The sequence below is a fragment of the Ochlerotatus camptorhynchus genome, unplaced genomic scaffold (assembly GCF_037179485.1).
Source record: "Ochlerotatus camptorhynchus isolate MF236.1 unplaced genomic scaffold, CSIRO-AGI_Acam_v1.1 ptg000542l, whole genome shotgun sequence".
Lineage (NCBI taxonomy): Eukaryota > Metazoa > Arthropoda > Insecta > Diptera > Culicidae > Ochlerotatus > Ochlerotatus camptorhynchus.
In genome coordinates, this window is record NW_027041025.1 from 213,529 (window position 1) to 232,096 (window position 18,568).

Consider the following 18,568-nt stretch of genomic DNA (forward strand, 5'->3'; position numbering starts at 1 on the left):
TTAGGAAGGCTGTTCCACAACCACCCATGATGGCGCCCCTACCCGAGGTGAGAGTCACGGGACTAGTTCGTCCATTTACGCATACCGGAGTGGACTATTTCGGACCGATACAGGTCAAGCAAGGACGCAGTTTGGTGAAGAGGTGGGTGGCACTATTCACGTGCCTCACGGTTCGTGCCATACACGTGGAGTTGGTGCATAGTCTGTCAACTCAGTCCTGCTTCATGGCGATAAGGCGATTCGTGGCTCGTCGAGGTTCCCCAGAGTCCTTCCACAGTGACAACGGAACAAATTTCCTGGGGGCCAGCAACATGTTGACCAAGGAGATCCAGGATATCAACGAAGACTGCGCGGTGACGTTTACAAATTCTACGACCAGCTGGGAGTTCAACCCACCATCGGCGCCCCATATGGGCGGATCGTGGGAGCGCATGGTGCGCTCAATGAAGGTAGCGATGTCAGCAATTGCAGATTATCCTCATCACCCTAGCGACGAAGTACTACAGACGGGAGCCATAGAAGCGGAGGCGATCGTAAATTCCAGGCCGCTCACTTACATTCCGCTGGAGTCTACGGAACAAGAGGCTCTAACGCCGAATCATTTCTTGCTGTTCGGTACCAAGGGAGTCGTTCAACCAGCAACTTCGGTGAACTCAGTCGGGAGCAGCTTGAGGGACAGTTGGCGCCTTGCACAGTACCTGGTGGACTAGTTCTGGTGTCGATGGATACGCGAGTACTTGCCCACTATTACGAGACGCACCAAGTGGTTCGAACCAGTCAAGCCTCTAGAACCAGGGGATCTCGTTCTGGTCGTCGACGAAGGCAAGCGGAACGGTTGGTTAAGAGGACGAATCATGGACGTGACCAAAGCAGCGGATGGACAAGTTCGGCGAGCAGTCGTACAAACCAAAAATGGACTGGTGACCCGACCTGCAGTGAAGTTAGCCCTCCTGGACCTTCAGAAATCTGGACGGTCCGGAACTACACGGGCGGGGGGATGTTACGATACCACAGGGCAGGCTCATTGGTAGCGAGGTGAGTTCCGTACCACCCAAGATCTGGCAACCAGCAAACGTCAAACGGAGCATAGCCGGTGACGTGTCACTCAAACGTCACTTCAGCAAAAAACAACAATGTGATCGTGAAAGTGGAGTAAATTCGAGAATAGATTAAAAGTCAACAAAATTGAATATAATAATAAGTAAATCCTACCTAAAGCTTGTTAATCTAGATTTGGTGAGCTATTGTCAAGTGAATTTAATGAAATTATCAACCTAGGTAAAATTATATACATTTATTGCCTATTTACGCGCAAAGAAAATCCTAACCCTAAATTTATTATAGATAACTAGTTCTACTATTAGTACGGCTGGATTTATACCAAATGCTTAAAATTACAAACCTAAGAGTAAGTACTTAATTAAACTTATCCTAACATGCGAAATTTGTAAAACCTAATCCATATTTATAAAACCTAGGGCAATTTGTTGCTAGCGATAATTCACGTTCACATAGAGTTTCGGGTTTGAACAGGAAGAACAACACGAAAATGTAAGTGAAAACCTTTATTTAAAATCCATTAAAACTAAAACAAATATACAATTACAGCTTTGAAGCTGCTTATGCTGCTATCAAAACGTGTTTACGTCTGCCCGAAAATCTATCCGAACAATCACGGATATACAGTGTATCTCCAAATTGAGCGGACAGATGTCCTTCAATTTTAGAAAAACGGCTCTAAAAGCACAAAGTATAAAGATACCTAAATACTAAATACTTAATTTTTGGCTGCTTAGTCATCATACATTTTTCAATTATTGGTAAAGTATCGGTCATTTACGGTTGAGTTTATTAGAAGTTAGAGCTATTTAAAAAAAAAACACTTTTTTCGTGAAAATCCTTATTTTCTTGAAATAAAAAGAATCTAACTTTTAGAAATTTTGCTCTGTTTTAGTCCTATTGAAGATCATTCATATGTCACTAATTTGACTAAAATTCGTCCACCAGGTAAATAGTTGAAAATCGAGCGTTTTACTAGAATAAATTTAACTTCATGCCGGCTCTTTCAATAAAGTCCAAAACTATAGCGATAAATCAACTAACATTTCAAAAAAATGTCCACTAGAGTGTATGCTCAATTTTGCGAAACACTGTATGTTTAATACAAATAAAAACCTCACATTATGTTATGGGGTCCTAAGAAGCTGTATGAATTTGCATACTAAATCAGGACATCGTACAAGAGTTTATTGAGTATATAGAGATTCAAGATCTTTACTTTACTGTGATTTGAAAACCCCAAAATACAGTATAGATCTTTACGAAGCGCTATGGGTTCAAGCCGGGACATCTTAGAATACTTTATTGAGTATGCAGATCATTAAGATCTTAATTCCAGCGTAATTTGGTGATCTCGAAATAATCATTAACTTCAATTATATATACCACGTAATATAATGAGAATCCACGAACGTTTAACGGTGTCAAGATTTATTCGAATTATAGCTTGTTGAGCCTGCAGAACTTCAAGATCATATATCTAGTTTGATTTAGAGAATCAAAGATATGGGTTTAACATAGTTCGTGATGTAGTAATGAGGTTCCACGAAATGTATCTAAACATCGCACTAGATTTCGATTTGCATGTAAAATATCAAGATCTTAACTCCGATTATTCAAGAAATGATTAGAGTTAAATAGTTTATTCTGTATATATTATTCTTTTCCTTTTGGTGAGGTAGGTTTGTGAATTGAAGCGGTAATCATTATGATTAATTTTACCCCATTGACTTCCGTTCCCGTTGTATATAATTGATAGTTACTACTTTGTATGGTTGAGGCGTGTAAGAGGTGCTTTACCTACCTTGCCATTCAGGGTCGTATAAACAATTGATCTCCAGGAGAAATTGCAATGGGGCAGAGTATCATCCCAATTTTGGTGGAAAGGCGGAATTTACAATAAGATGGCGGAAAACAAGATTTTCTTTACAAAACAAAATTTGAATACATATTCAGTTAAAGTTTAGACGGCCAGACATTTTTATTTAGACAAAACCCAGATAATTAGGAAAGCTGGGCTTCTTCTTCTTTTTTGGTTAACCTTTACGCATTGTTCGAATTTCGTGAGCTCACCGTTGCGGCCGTTTGATGGTCGACATGCTGGGACATCGGGACTGACTGCTACCGTTGAATCTCCGGAACACAGCGACTTCTTCTTCTTCTTCTTTTTCTTCGGGGTTTCTTTGCTTCAGCACTGTTCCCACAATTGGCTAGGGAATCACAACACTTTGTCGGTACGGCCAGATATGACGAAGGCCACAGTGCCGAGTCCGGGGAGTGGTACCAAACGCGCGCACAATTTATTCGTGGTCCTTCATGCGAGCTTGCACCAATGAGTCGGACAGCCACAGACTTGGCGAAATACTATTGTTTTTTTTTTTTACTCCTGTCCGCTCTACCACTTTTTACTATTTTCACTGCAGTTTTTTTTTTTTTTTTAATGTTCACCACTAGCTCGCATGATTTTTTTTTCGTACGTTAATAGTCAACGTGAGATTATCGCGGCAAGAACTTACGTTTAAGTTTTAGGTGCACTGAATTTTCTAACCGTTTGTGGTGCATCTCAACGTTGACCCGTACAATTTTAACGTGTTTAGGTGTTTTTTTTTATAGTATTTTAGCCGTGGTTTTTTTTATAATTTTGAATAATTATTCACCTTAGAATTAATATTTAGTTCGTAAGTTTTACGTAGGTTTAGAATTTAGTTTTATTAATCACTACAACTCACGCGGAACTTTTTAGCAGTTAGTTTTCGGCGTACTATACTGCGAACCGACAACGAACGTCACTCCTCCGGACTATTAATTTATAAAAAGCGAGCTGACCCTATTCGACCACCCCTTTTTATAGTGGTCGATGAGTCAGCGCAATTGAAGCGACCCCATCATGATTATCATCACAAATACAGATGACCGCGATGACGATGAATCAGGATGATGGACGAACGATGACAGGAGTGATGACGGAACGATGACAGGCGTGATGACGGTACGAAAACACGGGCGAAAACTTACACACTAGAATGGTTTCGGTTGGTATCAAACAAAATTACTCATTTACTCCGACAAAGTGGCTGCATGCATAGCCTTAACAAATTCAAAATCCCTAACCTAACACTTGCTTCCGCGAATAAATAAATAAATATGAAAAATATTGAATAAATTAATAAATAAGAAAAATGTTGAATAAATAATATAATAAGTAAATAAGTAAATAAATCAATAAATAAATAAATAAATAAATAAATAAATAAATAAATAAATAAATAAATAAATAAATAAATAAATAAATAAATAAATAAATAAATAAATAAATAAATAAATAAATAAATAAATAAATAAATAAATAAATAAATAAATAAAAAATCTAATATTTACAGCCGGAGTAATAACAAAAATCAAAACAAATATTTTGATACACGGGATACCAACCAGGAAGTCTACAATTAACTGATTTTTTTAGAGGTCAGAAGGACCTCCATCTAAGCCTCTGGTAACTGGTCTAGCCACGGTCACCGTCTGAGGTGGGCATTACATGTGCCATCTTTTAAGTATACAGTTAATTATACACACCCTTAAACTACAAAATGAAAAATAAACGTCACTCAAACACTATACAAAGCGGAGACAGACATTTATTTGACATTCGAGCGCCAGGGAAATCTTAGACGACACAAAACATAAATATTTACAATTTTTCAGTGTGTCTAAACCTCCAACTGGCCTTTCCACCAAACAATTTATTGTGACCCGAAAGTCGTCGGTCACATAATTTAACATGTAATTTAAATTGATTTTACATCGCATCATTGCAATACAATTAATGAGACTGTACGAACAAAAAAGCATGTTTTAATCAATTTGAATGATTTATCTTGAAAAAAAAATGATTCTTTTGTCAGCAGTCACACATTAGCTGAACAAACATAAAACACAACTGCACTAAATCTACAATATGTACTTCTCGCTTTCAGTACGAGTAAGGGGATGTGAAGCATAAACCAGTGGAAGCAAAAAGTAGTTTCTAGCAATCACACATGTAGGAAACAGAATGCTGGAGTAAATTTGGCGGAAAATTTATGTCAAGTAGCAAACGGCAGCAGTACTGGGTGATAAGTGCGGAAACAAATGCTCTCAGTTCCATTATAATTTCCTTTTTGTTCTAATCCATGAAAGATTGGATCGTTTTTATATGGTCTGCGCTTTTCAAAAATTACCAACCGTAATGAAGCAAGTAGATTTTCCCCGGATTGCATATTCAAAAAACGACTAAACCGCAAAAAATACACAGAACTGTGGCGTGAGGGTTCACATTGTGGGCAAAAAATTTCAAAACCACTAAATTGAATACATCGGCTGACAAACGGTTTCAGTCTTTTAAAGGAAAAACTCTGTTGAATCCATTGGTGGTGGTCTCATTTGCCTGCCAACATAAAGGGCTGGGATCAACCAAAGTTCGCGGTAAAATAGGAAATGTCACTATCTATCGACATAGTGTTACATCTTACTTTAGGTACATTACTCGAAATGGATAGTAGGGTAACCAACTGATTTTGGACCCCTAGAGGAAGTGAGATCACGTTTATGTCAAAATAATATTATTTGTTTATTATTATTATGCAATTTACATGCGGTTGTGTTCGAAAGCTACTCATCTTGGATGTAAAATGTCACTAGATGTTTTATTTATTGATATATACTCAAAAAATAATTCTTTTCACATCATGATATGCACATATTTTGGACCCTTCCACTTGATTTTGGACAGTGTCCATAATATATTTTGGACACACTGAATGGGAACGAATATATTTTGGACATGCTGAAGTTCTTTCAACCTATGAGCCTGAAATTAATTACGACGGTTACTTCTTCCTATCTCGCATTTGTTAGGTCCGTCTAGGTGGGAAAATTTTCAAAGAAGGTGCCGTAAAACGGGGTGAAATTGATCAGCGGGGTGAATTTGATCGCTGAGTATACCCAATATTGTACTTATGCATAATATTTTTACAATGTATACAAAGATACATTCGTACGCTTAGTAACGAAAAACATGTTACACATGAAAAAAAAATCACGAGAAATTTCAGCTATCAGTTTTGCCCCGCTGATCAATTACGCCCCGTTTTACGGTATGCATAAAAGTTAACCCCCTGTTACTCGCGCTGTTGTACTTTGTACAACACATATGAGTTTTCCATTGCCATTTTGTTGCTGCCAATCGATCTGAAACCAACTTGTATTCCTCAAAAAACTTGTTTTGAACTAAAAAAGCTAAGTTTTGATTACAATTAACCCCCAAAATGCGGATAATAGAGAAAATGTAAATGGAAACCGCGTAAACGGTGTCCATACTACGTGGGATTGACTTAATTGGTTACAACATGGAATATCTCGAGATCCTGACCAGGTAGAAAGTTACTGTCTTCGGCAAAGTTGTTCAGGAGGTCAAAGCCTATTTCTTAGTGTACAATAGTTCAGAATTATCTCACTTCGTGGTGCTAGTATACATGTGAAATTCTCGTGTATAAAATATCTCTAGATCCTGACCAGATAGAAAGTAAATGCCTTCAGCAAAGTTGTTCAGGAAGTCAAGCTCTTTTCGTTGGTGGAGTAGTTCAGAAATTTCACACTACGAGGTGCTAGTATATACGTGTAATTCTCGCATATACAATAGCTCGAGTTCTTGACCAGCTAGAAAGTTACTGTATTGGGCAAACTTGTTCAGGGGGTCAAGACTTTTCGACTGGTAGAGAGTAGTTCAGAATTTTCTCCCCACGTGGCGTTTGTATACATATACACTTCTCGCATATGATATATCTCGAGATCCTGACCAAATAGAAAGTTACTGTCTTTGAAAAAGTTGTTCAGGAAAAATTTTCTCACTATGTAGTTCTAGTATACACGTTAAATTCTCTCATATAAAATATCTAGAGAGCATGACAAGATAGAATGTTACTGTCTTGGGCAAAGTTGTTCAGGGGATCAAGGCCTTTTGGCTAGTGGACGGTAGTTCAGAATATTTCACTTCATGGTACTAGTATATACGTGCAATTCTCGCATATGATATATCTCAAGACCTGCTAAAAATGTACTGTAATCGGCAAAGTTGTCCAGGAGATCAAACCCTATCGTTGGTGGAAAGTACATAATTTTCTCACTAGGTGACGTTGAAAGACACGTGAAATCCTTGCATATAAAATATCTCTGAATGACCCGCATACTAGTGCCACGTAAAGGGAAAATTGTGAATTACTGTACACCAACGAAAAGATCCTAACATCCTGAACAACTTTGCCGTAGACAGTAACTTTCTGTCTGGTCAGGATCTAGAGATATTTTATATGCGAGAATTCCTCATGTATACTAGCGTTGCAAAGTGAGAAAACTCTGAACTTAAGTCCACCAGCAAAAAGACCTTGACTTCCTGAACAACTTTGCCCAAGACAGTAACTTTTTATATGATCAGGATTTCGAGATATTTTATATAAACTAGCACCATATAGTGAAAAAATTCTGAACTATAGGCTTTGAACTCCTGAACAACTTTTTCGAAGACAGTAACATTCTATCTGATCAGGATTTCGAGATATATCACATGCGAGAACTTCACATGTATACTAGCGCTATGTAGTGAGTAAATTTTGAACTACTGTCCACCAGCAAAAAGGTTATGATCTCTAGAACTACTTTGGCAAAGACAGTAACTTTCTATCTGGTCAGGATCTCGAGATATTCCATGTTGTAACCAATTAAGTCAGAACCCTCGTAGTATGGACACTATTTACGCGGTTTCCATTTACATTTTCTCTATTATCCGCATATTTTGGGGGTTAACTGTAATAAATATTTAGCTTGTTTAGTTAAAAGCAAGTTTTTTGAGGAATACTCGTTGATTTCAGATCGATTGGTAGCTCGGCTGCAAAATGGAAATGGAAAACTCACACTGTTGTACAAAGTACAACGCGTGAGTACTCGTGTTACAAAAGTTGGCGCGAGTAACGGAGGAAATATAATATAACATAAGGAAACAACTGATCATACCATAAAAAAAAAATCATTCAGAAGTAAATCTTAATACGGAGACCTGACTCTATGCTTGCAGTCCATATTATTCTTTGTATGGGCTATTCATAAACTACGTAGACGGTTTTTGAGATATTTCAACCCCCCCCCCCTTCCGTAGAAGACAGTCTCAAACACAAAATTTAAAAAATTGTATGGATCGTAGACATCTGCCAAGCGCTCCCACCCCCCTAAAGCGTCTCCGTAGTTTATGAACAGCCCCTTAGTTAAATGCGTTTCGGAGATAGGAAAACTTTTGTGGAAAACTAGGAACTAGGAAAACTAGGAAAACTCAGAGTGGACCACTCTACGTGTTTAGCCGTTTTTCCCATTTTGTATCGCCTGATAAACAAGAAATATATTTAAAAACAATGAATTCATATAATTTTGATTGATTTACTTACCAATTTAATCAGAAATCTGAGATAATAGCACGATCGACCAACCGGAATTTTTTTTGTCGCTCTTTTGATGATTCTCATTTGATAAGTGTCCAAAATAAGTTGGTAACATTTTTTTACGATCTTTTTTGGACACTTTTTATTTAATACTTTTTAAGTAAAATCTTAAGGTGAAATCTTTATAAACACGTGAAATACATCTTCCAAAGTCAGATAAACTGATTTGATAAAAAAATCATTGAATTGTATATTTTAGACCAAATTTAAAACAAGTACACTAACGCCGATTCCTCTTGACAAACGTCGAAACATGAAAGTTTTTCGATAACATTTTCTAAAACTGCATACATTGAGCAATTGTAAGCAATTTGAGGATCTTGAGACATAGCAAGTAATTACAACATCAACCCAGATGAATTTGAAGAAACTAGACAGTAAGCGAGGAAAATATATGAAAAGGGTCCAAAATATGTAGGGGTCCAATTCAAGTTGGTTACCCTACCATATACGAAACATCGATTGGCCCGACGGATGATCCAGAAGGACCGATAAAGTTGTCACATTATATAAATTGTCCTATCTTATGATTTTTCTATATTGTTTAGAATCACAAGGTCACAGCATATTCTATATGGAATTCATATTTTGGGATGAAGTGACCATATCGTATCCCCATCCAGATTGACCGATGAAGTATAGTTCAGAATCAAGAGATCAAAGAGTATTATATGGAATTTATATTTTGGGATAAAGTGACCATATCATGATTCTTCGGATAATCCAAATTTATATATATTACTTTTAATACATTATCGTAATTGAGATCGAAAGAGTTTTAATATGCATATGTTAGATGAATATTTATAATTTAAAACTCAAGTTTGAGCTGTCAACTAATTCATTTTGAAGAAAAGCTCATTTAACACTTAGTTTTTCTTCAAAATGAATCAATTGATGTGTATTTTTTTTCCGAAAAAATGTTTGTTTTTCTTTTGGTTCCCGCGCTCTTTATTCCAAATGAGATCTAAATTGTTGCAATGGTTGTTTCTATAATCGGTGGAACAAGATAACATAAGCTACAACAATATTATTTCTTCTTTTCCTTTTGGTGAGGTAGGTTTGAGAATTGAAGCGGTAATCATTATGATTAATTTTACCCCATGGACTTCCATTCCCGTTGTATGTAATTTAACATGTAATTTAAATTGATTTTACATCGCATCATTGCAATACAATTAATGAGACTGTACGAACAAAAAAGCATGTTTTAATCAATTTGAATGATTTATCTTGAAAAAAAAAATGATTCCCTTTGTCAGCAGTCACACATTAGCTGAACAAGCATAAAACACAACTGCAACACAACAATAAATATATATATATATATATATTGTGTTGGGTATCAAGCTGGAGCTGCGTGACAGCTTAGTTTTCAAGACTTGACCCATTTGTTGAATAAATTTTGCTTCTATCTTTGACAATACAGCAGAAGGACTAGCCTACGTTGGCCGCTTGAACACTGGATTCCGTGTGTATTGTTTCAAGATAGTTATAGAAAAAATGCTGTGACGTGTGCGTGTAGATACATCCGCGTAGTAAACCGATTGAAAAAGTAAAGGGTGATACGGTCAAAATTTTGTCAATATCAACTTGACGTATTTCTTTCAATTTTGCATTTAAAAAACCTGAACACCCCTCATTTTGAAGGTGTGTGTGTGTAGAATGTTGCTCCTATTTTGATTTTGGAATTCACTCTTCAGTTGTCAAAATGCCGTCCAAGCAAGAAGAGCAGCGTATCAAAATTTTGCTCGCGCATCGCGAAAATCCGAGCTACTCGCACGCAAAGTTGGCAAAATCGCTAAAAGTTGCCAAATCAACCGTTACAAATGTAATTAAAGTGTTTGGGGAACGTTTGTCGACAGCCAGGAAGTCTGGATCGGGGGGAAATCGAAAACCGGAAGCCGCTGAGACGACAAAGAGAGTTGCCGGTAGTTTCAAGCGAAACCCTAACCTCTCTCTCCGAGATGCCGCAAATAAGCTGGGTGTATCGTCTACAACCGTGCATCGAGCCAAAAAACGAGCCGGACTATCGACTTACAAGAAGGTAGTGACTCCAAATCGCGATGATAAACAAAATACGACGGCCAAAGCGCGATCCCGGAGGCTGTACACGACGATGCTGACGAAGTTTGACTGCTTAGTAATGGACGACGAAACCTACGTCAAAGCCGACTACAAGCAGCTTCCGGGACAGGAGTTTTATACGGCAAAAGGAAGCGGAAAGGTAGCAGATGTTTTCAAGCACATGAAACTGTCAAAGTTCGCAAAAAAATATCTGGTTTGGCAAGCCATCTGTACCTGTGGCTTGAAAAGCAGCATTTTCATAGCTTCCGGGACTGTCAACCAAGAAATTTACGTGAAAGAGTGTTTGAATAAACGTCTGCTACCTTTCCTGAAGAAACACGGTTGTTCCGTACTGTTTTGGCCGGATTTGGCATCTTGCCATTACGGTAAAAAGGCCATGGAGTGGTACGCCGCCAACAACGTGCAGGTGGTTCCCAAGGACAAGAACCCTCCCAACACGCCAGAGCTCCGCCCAATTGAGAAATACTGGGCTATTGTCAAGCGGAACCTAAAGAAGACCAAAAAAACTGCTAAGGGCGAGCAGCAGTTCAAGGCAAACTGGCTTTCTGCGGCGAAGAAGGTGGACAAGGTGGCTGTACAAAATCTGATGGCAGGGGTCAAGCGTAAGGCCCGGCAATTCGGACTTGGAAAAGCGGAAGCCTAACTGAATATTTTTCCTGAATTTTATACTAATTGAACTTGAAAAAGAAATTTAATTTGATTTTTTAAATAAACGATTTCACCGATTTAACGCGTTTTCCCTTGACCAAATTTTGACCGTATCACCCTTTAAATCCGTTCCGAACGAAATATTTTAATTATTTAAGTTACGAAAACCGCGCGCGTTCCAAAAGCCGTGCGAGACAACCGAAGCGAGAAAAAAGGTATATTATCACTTAAAGAGTGCCACCAATATAAATGTGATAGCCTATGATGGCAAATTGATTAATTTTGGTTTCCTCCCTAGATGTTCTACTTATTTACTACTGAGCTTTGTATCAAATTAGTTAATTTCAAGGACGTAGCAATCATTTCAAGATTTCGCGACCGCACCGAACAAATTCAATACTACATAAGCTCAAATGCGTTTGACAAGCTCTACCGAATTGCATATCACTTCTGTGTAAGCTCCGTAGACGTAGGCGCGTTGAATCCGACAGTCGGCAAAGTTTTAACCTGTACCAACACCGCTTAAGGAACGACCTCGAGTCAGTAAAACCGTTTAGAGCTAAACATCTAAATTACTTAAGATACGAAAATCGCGCAAATTGTGAACGCCACGCGAGACAACCGTGGATAAAAAAAACAGCTTATTATCACTTAAAGAGTGTCACCAAAATAAATTTGATAGCCTATGTTGGCAAGTTGATTAATTTTGGTTTCCTCCCTAAATATTCTACTTATTTTACTGTTGAGCTTTGTTTCAATTTAGTTATTTTACCGCACTTATCAATCATTTCAAGATTTCGCGACCGTACCGAACAAATTCTATACTACAGAAGCTCAAAAAAACTTTTGATGAGCTCTACCGCATTGCGAATCACTTCTGCGTAAGCTCCGTAGACGTAGACGCGTTGATTCCGACAGCCGCGAAAAGTTAAACATGCATCAATACCACATAAGGAAAGATCGATTTTACGTATGGTTTAGTTCATAGATTAACATTGACTGCTGTTTACAAATGTAAGTACTTGAACACTATGAAATAAGTTAACTCAAATGCTTTAACCGTCTATATAAGAGATTTCGCGAATAGTAATCGAGTACAATAAACTCAGGGGAATACAATACCTCCAAAAGTTTAAAAGCTATTAATTGTCACATACCTCTACTTTTACTTATTTCCTAAACTATTCTTCTCCTTGTTAATCTACTTAATACTATTGGTCTGCCTGCGTTTTCTTTTTTAAGTTCAAAACTAAATAAGAAGATTTATTCTACAACCTTAAAGGATAGTTGCCTCCCTAAGCGGACTCCCCACATCCTAATTCTTTTGTTAATCTTCTTAATGTCATTAGACTTTCTGAAGTTTCTTATTTAAGTTCATTTGATGATTATGATATCTCATTATTCTAATTTAATAAATTATTAAAAGCTCTAATTCACCTAATCAATCATAACCCATGCTTTATTAAGTACCTGCATTTGTGCTTGTAATCTAAAATTAAACGTGTTTCAAGTACTTTTGATTTAAGCCTATACCTATTTATTATATCTTAGTTCGACCCAGGTAACACCTTCATGTGACTAAAATGCTTCATTTTGAAGTTAGTTTCCTAGCTGATTTTTAAATTATATATGGTATATGTTTCAACTATGCTCACACGCTTCCACTATGTCGCACCACAAAAATACGAATGGGTATGTCACAATAGAAGCACGCTACAGTGGAAATCCCGAGCCATAGTTCAAACACTTATCCCAAATCAAAATGAAGCACATATAAGATTAGTTACAATACCATGTACAAAAATGCTGTTTAACATTGTTTTCTGAGTAATACTTCAATGAAAACAACAATGAAAGCTTGTCACGCAAATAGAAGGAGCACTGATGGGCACTTTCTGAAATATTTCAATAGTATAATTCCCTTGCAAACCCAAATAAATCTATCTGCGTAAAAATAAATAAAATAAGATTGATTTGCGGCAAAACCCGCCAGTATCACACCCAACGTCAGTGCCTATACGTAAGCGTACTACGACACGGCTCTCAATCAAAGGAGTAACAAGTGTGATACTATTACTGCTAGACTAGATCTTTGGTTCTCTCATGCAGTGGTTTATCAGAGAGGGGAAGCTTAGTAGTCCCCATTGCCTGCCCATGGCCCCATTCTATTGCGGCATGAGCCAGTAACACCGGCCATAAACCTACCGTCTCCAACACTCCACTACAAAGCATGAAATTAAGCCCGCCCACCAACAGCAAGGTGCAAAAACTAGCCAAGGGGAGGGGAGTTTGTAGAATTTCAAAATATTAAAACCAAAATGATTTTTTTTTTTTTTTTTCCTTTGGTTTGTTTTTTCCGTCGATCTTGTTTTCCGTGCTGAGCACCAATGCTATCGACGTGCCAGGAAGGCAGCTCCTACACCTGGACCCTACCTATCGACCCATCAACTCATGAACCGGGGACCAACGGCTTTACTTCCCATCCGAAGGAAGGCGTGATCAGAGATGTTATGCCTCAGAACATCCCGGCGGCGCCGACTGGGATTGAACCCAGGCCTGCTGGGGTGAGAAGTAATCACGCTTACCACTACACCACCGGTGCCGTTAACTTCAAAATATTAAAACCAAAATGATTTGTAGAAATTGAAATATAAGCTAAGCACAACTTGTTGTCCCATTCAATGTTATTGAGCTCAAGAAGTTCGAAAGATCGCTCTTTTGAGCATATAGAGCCTCAAGATTTAAACTGCAGGATTAGTCGACGAACTTTTAATGCCGCACTTCTTGTGCTTTTTTACATTGATGAGCCACACCGTTCGAAAAATTCATGTAAACTTCTGCGAGATATAGCGCACATAAAATTAACGCTAGATTTGGCATAAATATACGGGATATTTCGTGTAAATTTAAGCGCAATATCGCATAAATTATCAATATTGTATGCAAGCTTGTAAACGATTTCGCTGTTTATGCCAAGTATAGCTCAAAATTAAACGAAGGGAGATTTTACGCGATAGTTAAAATTCAGAATTTTTCTCTGTGCAATGGCAGCAAATTCTTTGATTGTAATTCATAAATCCATGAGGATTCCGAGATATAGGTGATCAACGTATTCATAGAAATTCAATCTCATATTTTTCTGCATAATACACGTATTGTAGAGCAATTATACTAAATTAATCATATGCTTATCTCTAAATAGTGATTTTTGACAGCTCGTTTCGCGTAGAGATCGTGAGATCGAATTGGTTAAACATACATAATACACACATTATACACGACTGAGATGTGTGGCATTTTAGCAAATCTTCCCTTCCTTCTCAAAATGGTTATCGTCCATTTTATCCTTGCTTTTCTCATGAAAGAGGGAAACTATAACACTACTACCAGAGGCGTGTTATCGATGTATTAAGCTTAAAAGAGAAACCAAATAAACCTTTCTTTGCACTCAGCCACCCGTCTTACGAATGGTTGTGATAGCATGAAATATACTTTTATCAGCTCCCATAAATTGCATTTGAGGATTATTACATTGCACCCATGCATTCTTGTTCAATTCCGATGCATTCTACCCATAAAGTATCGATGGAGGAAAGTGACAAGTAGTGAGATATTTGCTTGTCCCAAAAAGCGCAGTTCACCGTTAAATAGTTCGCTCATGCTAGGTTATTGGGCCATTGAATTATCAATTATCTGACTATGAACCAAAATATAGAAGTGTAAACAAAGTGAGTAAACTCTGTTATTTATCCTTTACTGCATTTACCTGGTTTGGATAGCTGACCGTTAATCAACCGCTAATTAACTCGTTTATTTGAAATCATAACACGCCAGCAAAACAAACAACGACTTAATGCTACTCTTTTCTCCACGCACTTTTTTGCTCATCTTATACTTGCACACGAAATGATATTTCAAATCCCTCGGAGTATGGGAATTTTTTTTTAGCAAATGCTCACAACCTATTTCACCGAAAAGCGATCTGTGTATTTCGAATGTTATTTTTGGAATCGCAACCACCACATCGATGAATGGCAGATACGGGAGTAAAACGAGAGCAAATCAAACACTTGCTCCTGATGCTTCAAATAGGAATTGACTTTTTTTCACACACACTGAAAACTCGCCAAGCACTTATACAAATCACTAACACAATCCCGTAACAAAAAGAGCATTTCCATACGAAAACATTTTTCTTTAGTAAGAAACTTTCGTTTACATTGCAAAAACCAATCTCACAGTTCATAAATTTCCATCGCTACCAGTTGCACGTACGACCAGAAAGCCCTTGCACTGGAATGGAGATCACACTTTTCCGGAATACCGGATATGATGACACGATTGCAAAGTTTATTCGTGAAAATCTCCCCCTCTGGCAATGGATGCGAAAAAAAAATCTGATTTATTCACTCCAGCTTCATCAAAGAACACGTGGAAACTTTTTCTAGCACATCTTGTGAAGCCTAAAGGCTTTCTATTAGATTTTTCTCAGCTTTTCCAGAACAACGCACAAGAGTTTAGCTTTCCCTACCACGACGAAGACGACAACAACGGTGAGGTTCTGTTTTGTTCTTTGAAAGGATACTAGAGAAATTAATATGCGATGGATGCCTCCAAACCGTAAAAAAAACTTGATCTCCGCTTTCGGAAAATTTCCATCACGGCCACGTCTCCATGGAAACAAATCCAACTTGCTCTCTACAGCAGCGGATTAACAAATTGTCCCGTTTAAAAATGAAAGAAAAAACACCACGCAAAACACACCACAACCGCGTCTTTCCCAGGTCAGTCCACGCGAAATCCCCGAGGAAAACTATCAGCTGCACTGGCGCTCAGCACGGAATTATGAAAAAAATATCTCACGCTAATGTGGATTTTCTCAAAAACCGAAAATATCGCTCCGCGTTGTCCGGCAGATCATGGGCATAGAAGATACATGGAGCAAATGTGTGTGAGTGCGCGATCTTTGGGAGTGAACGCCACCGGCTGACCAAGAACTAAGAGGATGAAAAACCCACCAAACTTAGTGTGTGATCGAACACACGACGACGTTGGCTACTCAGTTGCTCTCTGGCCAGAAAACATACTTAAACTCTATAGCTGGCAGAGGTACGCGCATTGATTGATGAGATTTTATCGACCAGTGTTGCCAGAAAGCTCAGTGTTTGGCTTGGAGATTTGATGGAAAAGTTAAATTTTCCAATCTATTTTATATAATGAGTTCGAAATTATTCAACTTATTGAACTCTGCATCTGATCAACTACCTGTTGAAGCTGTATTTCCTAAGGGTAGCATTCTTGGGCCGATATTGTATAATTAGGGATAACATCTGGTGAAGGTTCAGAATCAGGACATTTTTAAATTGTTTATTTCATTAATAATTATTGGTTTCTACCCGTATTTTTACCTCTGACAATCAAACCACAGACAAACAGACATAACACTCAAAAGTTGTTCATCGAACAAGCATTTAACGGACAATTTAAAAGTATCGTATCGCGCTGTGGCGCGCATAGTCAACTCCCTTGCGTTTGACGTTTACACACTACCATCTGTTCAGCGTAGTGCCCACCACAGTGTACTCAACAGATGGCGGTAATGTTTTAGCGACGATGTTTTACAGTGAAAAATATTCAATGTGTTATGTCTGTTTGTCTGTGATCAAACCATGAACAAAATAGCATTATATGCATATATTTTTATTCAATAAAAAGTCTTTTATTTAAAAAAAACATTCATACTGAATGCATCGATACTTTGAGATAGCAAGTCTATTTGTCATATTTTTCGGACGATCTCGAGCAATTTCTAATTGCCAGGCAAAAGTAAATACTTGAAAAAATCGACACTTGTAAGTTAAAATTTGCAATTTAAGTTTAACAGTTTTTAGATGCTTAACCGTTTTAACCGTAAGAAGATTCCTCTTATCACTTCACTGAGATCCCATCAAATGAAAAATGCGTTCATAGTTTGCGATATGTCCTGGTATGGACAAAAAGTACTGAGTAATCTTTAAATTTTTTGAGTAGCCAGCGATATTCAGATTGCTACTAAAAAAATCACACAACTTCTTGAGGTTGACGAACTGATCGAAAAGCAGATTCTCGCCGATGCAGACATCTTTATCCTTCAGGACCAGAACAGATTTCTCGACATCTGCATACTTAATCGTCAGATTTTGGAAATCAAGTTACTGGAACACCTAGAATCAATCAAATATTAAGCATTACGAATTATTTAATGCATTTATGCTCATAGCTTCGGATCAGCACGAGATTCTGTCCACTTCTTCTAATACCGTTGCTAAGTGTTCTGTAGACTTCCTGAGTAGCAGCTTTGAATTCCAAACATTCCTTCGAAGTCGATGCCATCTGAACATTTTTAGAATGCTTGGGTATTTTGATATGCTTTTCCAAATCCGCTTTACCTGAGGAGGTTTATGATTTATTTGAGTATATTACTTCTATAGAATGGAAATATGTACATACCGCTGCACTATGGGGCATTTTCATACAACCAGGCGGTCAAAAATATTTCTATCATTTTTTCACAATTTCTGCTATTATTCTTGCTTTGTTTCATCAATATAAGGTGTGCGTTATCACTTTTCAACATTTTCACGACCAACTTTTGAAAAGGGCCTAACTTTTGATTAATTAAAATTTAATTTTTACGATTTTATAACGGTTACAGTTTCAAGCTTGTTTTCAGAGAATAAAATCTATTGAACAAAGACAACCTACCATGGTTTTATTGAGGGGAACACCGTAAAAAATAAAAAATAACCTTTTTTTTGGAAATATGTTTATTTTTTTCAACAAATCTTCTGTAAAAAAAAACACAAAAAGCCATGATACAATAATCAAAATCAAATATGTTTGAACGAATTTCTTTTTATTCCTCTGTTACAATATCATCATGAACAAATTCTTCTTCAATTTCATCGACTGCTTTCATAAGTTCCTCCAAGGCATTGAAGTTATTAGTATCGACTACTGAATCACTCACAGAATTTTCAAATATCATGAAACTTTTCACGATGTCGGGATAATCCAGGGATACTTTTTTCTGTCGTTTTTTTGCCATCCAAATGGAACTGATCAGTGGGTCCGATTCATTAATGGCACGAATAAAGACATCATGTAAATTTTCTACTCTTGATCGTTTTCTTGCAGGATGGGTTCGATATTTTTCCAATTGTTTATGTTGACTTTCTGCTGCCTCTTTCGCTAATGAACCAAGTGGTGCT

The 18,568-nt window shown here is 37.5% G+C and overlaps 1 protein-coding gene across 1 annotated transcript in view; it reads right to left on the minus strand.

The window, feature by feature from the left end:
* Positions 1–16,100, minus strand: part of LOC135713175 (uncharacterized) — a 122,437-nt gene extending 106,337 nt beyond the window's left edge. Inside the window, exons 1-2 of the mRNA XM_065236287.1 lie at positions 16,083–16,100; positions 15,085–15,280 (exon numbers count right to left, since the gene is read on the minus strand). The gene's annotated coding sequence lies outside the window, so the exon portion shown is untranslated. The remainder of the gene's footprint in view (positions 1–15,084; positions 15,281–16,082) is intronic.
* Positions 16,101–18,568: the final 2,468 nt, after the last annotated feature.